Here is a 7,149-nt window from a genome sequence, read left to right on the forward strand (position 1 = left end):
CCATTGGTAAGCACTGATGCTAAATAAACTCTGCAGTGAGGTTCTTCCTCCCTAGCTGAGCAAGGAAACTTTTCCAGGCAGTAGCAAATATACAGTTAGCAATGAATGCTCTCACACATATGCCAGGGAGCAATTCATCTTTGTAGCACTCAGCTCACACCTTCCTTGCTCTGGGAAGACCAGAGGATGGGTTAGTGTTGGCCACCCTGGGCAGCTAGTGAGGACAGCCCAGCCACAATGCTCTCCAGCAACCCTGGTTAACTCCTTGTGGCATCAGTCCAACTCTGCAGCTGCCAGGTAGAGAACAGCCTGTCTCATACAATGTGGGCAATACTGGTGAATCCCCTCATGGCCTAAGCATTCAGGAGAAGTGCTCCAGAGAAGGATACAAAATAGCACCCATACTGTAGTAAGTTCTCTCTCCTAATCAGTGGTCATTAAAACTGTGGCACAAATTACACAAGGCTCCTGCTGACTCTGACAACAGGAAGGAGAGCAGTTCCATATGACCCCTCAGCTTCACGCACTTTTGTCCTGGGCACATATGTCCAGCTCCATACCAGCCTACTTCAGTACTGAGTTACCTTACACCTTGCTGGTGCCACGGAGGGCAGGGAACTGGCAGGGTACAGCCACTAACTGTGCAGCACCGGAGCTCAGCATCGCACCCCAACTGCTTCTCCCACCAGCCACCACAGCACAGCCCAAGGAGATATCACCCCAGCACCTCTGGGGATGCAGCCTGCTTGCAGTGGGCTGAAAGCCAATGGCTCTTGACTGCACTAATGCCAGGCCATCCCAGTGCTGCGGCAGCCATCAGGATCCCTGCCTCCTTCCCTGCCTTCCTACCCCTGCAAAAGGTCCTGTTTGATATGCACTCCAGCTGCTTCCCAACTGAGGAGATGTTCCCTTTCTGATTGACATTTCCTTTGAAATAAGAGAAACACAGCAGCCACTGGACTCCCAATATGTCAACACATGCAGCTCAGCACCTCCAGGGGTCCTGGGAGTCCTTCCAAGACTGGAATTGCTGGATTGCTGTAGTTAATAAACTCTCAGCCTCTCAGTAACAAGTCTTCTGCTGGAGAAACCCCAAATGCTGTCAAGTCCTGCACAGCTTCCGTCAGGTGGATCCACTTGCACAGCAAAGCAAAAATAAAGCTGTATCTTAGGCAGGATCCAGCCTCTTTCAGAAAGCATTAGACCACAGAAGCTTGGCTCCATAAGACCATAAACCACTTCTCCTCAACAGCAGCAGCCCACTAGGCCACAAGGTCACTGGTAGTCCTACAATCAGATAATTTACCCCATACTCCTCTTTCTCTTTCTCTGCTGTCTCACCACATGCAATGAAAGACACTTCAGCAGACAGACCCTCTTCACTGTGCAAGATACAAAGCCAGTGCAAACCATTCAGCAAATTACTATTTTAATATTAACCCCCCAACTTGGCAAGACCAAAGAACAGTTGGTATAAGTATTTTTAAAACATGGATTTAAAAAAATGTATCTATAAATCAGTGCACTTGTTTAGATGTCTGCTTTCAGCTTCACAAATACTGAAGCTCCAATTTTTCAACTAGAGTAATTTTTAATTTAGAAAGTCAAGTGGGTTGTTGGTAGGCAGGAGGGTGAGCATGAAGATGAATGCACCAGTTTTATGCCCTGGGTTTCAGCGGAATTGTTTCCAAGATAGACTTTTTTCCCTTGTCTAAGATGGGAAACATCCAAGATAATTTCCCATCCCACATGGATTTCACAATTTCCCATCCCTGGGAACGTAGAGTGCCTAGCACTTGGGGCCCCACAGACAGCTACAGATAAAGGCAAAGCAAGGTAGAAATGTTGGAAACTCACAGACAAATAGAGATTGAAATTACATGCTATTTTTTTCCACAGCTAATTAACCTCTGCAACAAGTTTAGGGCATACAGTGCCCAACTTTCATCTCAATTTCCTCTCATTTTCCTCAGGCCAAGAACCAGCAATGGACAGATATAAAACACTTTACCTGAAACACTGTAGGGAACTGCAGGGGAATTTGCACACTGAAATTCAGGCACAGCACTTGGAGGTAGCTCCCTTCACTTAGGGGTAGGCAGCACAGAAATGACAACATTGCTTCTTGCACTATTGCAAGTCTCAGGAAAAGAGGAAAGGTAGCTAAGGTATCATTAAAATGCCATTCTTGATAGATAGTGGCAGAGGGGACAAGAGGAGAGGAAGTGAGGAAGTGATCAAAACCACCAATGTCTCACTTTCAAAGCCTTCTGTACTGGATCATCAAATTAATCAGTTAGATGGTTATGGTGCAGCTTGGCTGGCAAAGGACCAAACATGGAAAAGCGGCAAGTTATGTTTTATGCACAACTTGAGAAATGCTGACAGCACTCTGAAGGGTGGGGAAGAGCAGGTACCAACAGAATAGGCAGCAGCTCACAGCAGAGTTGAGGATGAGGCAAGAAAGACAACACCAATTTTGGTTTGAAGTGAAAAGCCAGCCCAGGGTAGAGTCTTTGGACTGGACCTGAAGTGCTACAAGACACAAAAGCATGTGCAGCTGCACAGGGAAACTTCTCTTTGCTTCACAGGCTTTAACGTGGACAATCTCACTAAAGCACACGGAGATTTATGGAAACTAAATATGAAGCCCAAGTCCCACTGACTGTCATATTGTCTCATGTCCCCATGGAACAAAGATTTTATGCTTTACCTCCCTTCTCTCTCCCTGCAGCTATCCAGGCAGCTGATCTAACACGAAGATTCACCTGAGAAAAGTACAAAACAGCCTGGGGAAAAGCCTTCATTTCACCAGAAGGTTCATTCACAGAGATCATGACACAGCATATAAGGGGGTCATTGTTTCTGGAATAAAATCTCCATTTGAGCTCTCTTCTTTGGCCATGATCAATGGGAGGGAATTAAAGCCTCATCCTGGGAAAAAAATTAGCTTGCTAACACTGTGTTGAAAGATCAGGTAATGGAGATGCAGGGCAAGCATGGGCACCCACACCATCTCTTGGTGAGCTTGAGAACGCTGGAGGTAAAAGGCCCTGGTGAAAAAAGCTTCCCAAACACAGGCACAGACTAATTGTATCCCATGAGAGACAACCAAGTTAAGGGCTATGATTTGTAACAGGAGATGTCAGTGTTTCACCGTACTTCAATCCATACTTCAGCTCCCCACAGCTCCTCCCAGTGCAGAGGCATTTAAATTCCCTGGGTGCTTCCATGTTTGCCTGTTTAGCCTCTGCATTTTCTGTCCCATGAATGCACAGAACCAACCCAAATAACTCTGAGGTGTTCTGCACCTCTGCCCTACCTAGTCCTGGGGTATCCTCAGAACACTTACCTCCCACCCATCCTCCAGACACCTTCCCACCTCCAACAGGCATGCCAGCAGACACTCACTGTTCTCATCACTCACTGATGATGGGCAAGGTTTTTTTTCTCTCCACCTACCAAGTGGGAGGTTTCATCCCTCCAAAGTTCATCAGACTAAACACCCCACAGAGAACCAACACTATGCCCATCATGGCCATAGCAAGACAGTGCCCACCTTCCTCCCTTCTCTGTTTCAGTCTGAAGTTTTGGAATGCCAACAAGAAAATGACTGCGTAAACTAGTAATTACAGGTTTAAAAAAAAGCCATGTCTGCTGCTTGGGCAACTGAGTTCAGAGCATCATTTGGCCTCTTTGGGCAGACACACATCACATTTGCCTTCATCCTCTCTCAGGCCCACACCTCACGGTGACTTTACTAGTAAAAGCAAAGAGGAGATTAAAAGCTATTTGCTGCCCTCTTCCGAGCAAACCCAAATTACATGTCAATATGGGTAACGGCTCTCGAGACTGTAGTGCAACGAGCTCTGTTTCCATGCGAAATGAATGACACTGATACGGCATCAAAGCACTGAGACAGGGCAGCTTAGAAGTGATCATCAGCTCTTACAGAGGAGGACGGTAGATCAGTGCTATAGCCTAAGCCATTAGGTTTCCACAGAGGGCATTCTTGGCATTTTGGTTTCATACCTCTCAGGTTAATCCTCCCCTGTGAAAATATAAAGCAACACCTCCCAGCATATTCTGTTCTCAATAGTCACAAACACTTCAGAGCAGAAGCAGACCATGCAACATATAAAGAAATAGGGAAAAAAGTTACTTGTAGATTTAAGAGTGATTTTTTTTTATTTTTTTTTTTATCTAAACCCACTTAAATCTTTTACGTCCTCCAGCAGTTATCTAACCTGTCCTTCCAGGGAACATATACCTTTATCTAGACATACAGTATCTTCAGAACAAACTGCACCTACTATCTTCAGAACAAACCTTAACACTGTAACCTGTTGCTTTCAAGACATTTATCTAAGACAACTAATCACTTGTGGAAACATGTTAATTTACATTGTGCACTCTCCATTTAAAGCCCTCTGAAATCAGGCTTAGGAGCCTGAGGAAGTCTCAATTTTCATATGCAAATATATATTTAAAAAAAATTAAATCCCATTTATAAGCATTTCTAAAATAGTTCTTCTCCCATGTAACCTAGGACAGACAAGATGTCCCATGGTGTGGCATCAGCACTGCTTTTCTTGGCAATCTCTCTGGGGTGTCCTGCATACTTCAATCCTGAAAGGAAATTAGGGGTTTGAAGACGGCCAGGCAGCCTTGTATAAATGACCATGACGTATGTGTTTTTCAATTTGTAAGCAATGCAACAAATCCCGAACCAGGCTGCCACCAGGGCATCCACTGAACATTCCCACGTGGGCACATGCACAGCATACAGCTGTGACTGTGTGTGACAGGGACATGCCATGCTTCTCTAGGACTTTCCTCCATATGATCTCCAACACTGCTTAATCTCCAACTGTTGCATAGAACTGGCCTGTCTCAGTGACCAAGCCCTGCAGTGGATGATAACAAGCTGTTCTGTATGCGTACAAACGCAATCTTTTCATCCTACATATGAGGGATCAGAAACTATGAAAGTCTATTTAAAACAACAGGGGTAGGTTCCCAGGTGTCAGTAATAGATAATCTGTAAACAAACACCTGCAGCAAACTTCAAGCAAAACATAACCACTATTACCATAAGGTACACAGACTGAAAGACTGGTTCTCTGGGGGATTCTAGGCTAAAATTCTTGAAGCTCCAAAATCAGCTTGCTTTGCTTTCAAGACTTCTTTTACTCTGCAAAGTATGCAAGCATCACTGTGGGGTGAAAAACAGGGCATTTAAAAGTAGGAAGAACCAGCGTGCCTTCCCCAGTGTCATCTACCAACCATTTGGTCCTTCACTTAGGAAGTGCTGACCTGCTTTTCAGACACCTCAGGTTTGGAGCTCTTCATCAATGGAGGCTGCAAACACACTTTCCTTTGGTTTGGTTTCCAGTGTCTTTCAGCAAAAGGAGCTGCTTGGAAGCACTGTGAACCTTTGGCAATGCAGCAGCCTGTCTGGCAGGCCTGGTAGCCACAATTCTGCATGCCCAGGTGTTGGACTGGCCTTGATACTATGAAGTTATTTGTAAAGCATCTTAATGGCTCGCATTTATCTTTGCCATATTTCACCACTGCTTCCCTTTTGAAGCCACTGTGAAGCCTTGGACAGTTCCTCCCTTCAGAAAGGAAGCCAGTTCTCCGTTCAGCAGCACAGCAGATCCTCCACAGGCCAGTGGAGAAAGAAAGCATCTGTGACGTGCAGCTTTCCAAGCCAGGAGAAGCCAAGATATGCAGGCTCTAGATTTATGGATTAGACATGCTGCCATGGCACACAAATCACTCTGCGCTCAGTGCAATTCATTATCACATTGCTATGGCTAGTCACATTCTTCACAGGTGCAAGTGATGCCAAAAAGGCTTTTTACCTTTCATGTGCCAAGACTTAATGATGCGGAGGTCAGGACCCCTCCTGCCTCTCCAGGGAAATGAAACCAAGGTCAGCAGTTGTTCTGTCTTTGTGGGCACACTGAGTACCGAAGGTTTCCCAGCACCCCACGGCAGTGCTGACAGGCGGGCAGCTGAGCAGGCACAGGGCTGGGATTGTGCCTGCTCCCAGTCCAGCCTCTCCCAGCAGCTGGGCCTGTGCCTGCAGCACTGTCGGTACCTACCTACATGCACCAGCAACATCCCCTAACCCAGGTAAATTCAGCTAAGAATCTGCAGGAAGCCGAGGGATTCATTCTGCAACACTTTGGAAAGCAAAGGGCCTTTTACATCCCTTACATGTATCAGTAAAGGAAAGGGACTTCAACAGGCATAAACCAGCTAAAATAACAGTATCATTGACCTAAAGAAACTAGAAAGGGGTGAAGGGGAGACTGTGCTACTTCCTTACACATCTGCATCTTGATTCTGGGAAAAGGATACTGGGGAAGAACAGCCAGAAAACAGGTTTTCAATTCCTGTGGAAAGGTTGTTCCTCGGATGTGTAGGGGAATAGCAACACAACAGCAGTAATACTACAGTACTTAAAAGTCAAGAGATTTGAGTGTCAGGTGCCTCATGAAGCGTCAATTTGGGCATCTCCAGAGTACGCTCCTCAGTGGAACCGTGTCCCCCCTTGGAGGCCATGGTGACTGCTGATGTTGCACGGGATATCGCAGCCCCTAGCACTGACTACAACGTCCAGCAAGGTTCAATCCCCAAGAGAAAAAACAAACAAACAGCCCAACCAAACCTGAGCTGGAACTCCATTTCCTTGGTTGCTACACCACAGGGAGTCAGCGTTAGAGCGACATGGGCCAGAGAGAGGAAAAGGAGGAAAGAGCCCGCGAGCAGAGCCGTGTACCACTCACCTCACGCCAGGCTGGCCCGGCACACACAACATGGCGAACGTCCCTCACGGCCTTCGACGCCAGCCCGCCCTGGGCAGGACGAGGGGGCCTCATGTTGCACACAAGACTCCATCTTCCCGCCTCAGCATTCATCACACAGACCGCTCCTTGTCCCGCCCGGCAGCGCCCGGAGCCGCTCCCGCTCCACACGGGCTCCCCTCAGCAGCAGGTGAGGGCGGTCAGCGCCAATCGGGACCACCAGGCGGCGGTTACCGACCATTAACGGCCGCCGGGGACCGTTACGCTGAGGGCTCAGTGCTGCGCCCCCCCGCCCCGGTTTGCAGCAAGCATCACCCCTGCCTTCACGGACAGT

Source organism: Nestor notabilis, unplaced genomic scaffold (assembly GCF_000696875.1).
Source record: "Nestor notabilis isolate BGI_N333 unplaced genomic scaffold, ASM69687v1 scaffold17279, whole genome shotgun sequence".
NCBI lineage: Eukaryota > Metazoa > Chordata > Aves > Psittaciformes > Psittacidae > Nestor > Nestor notabilis.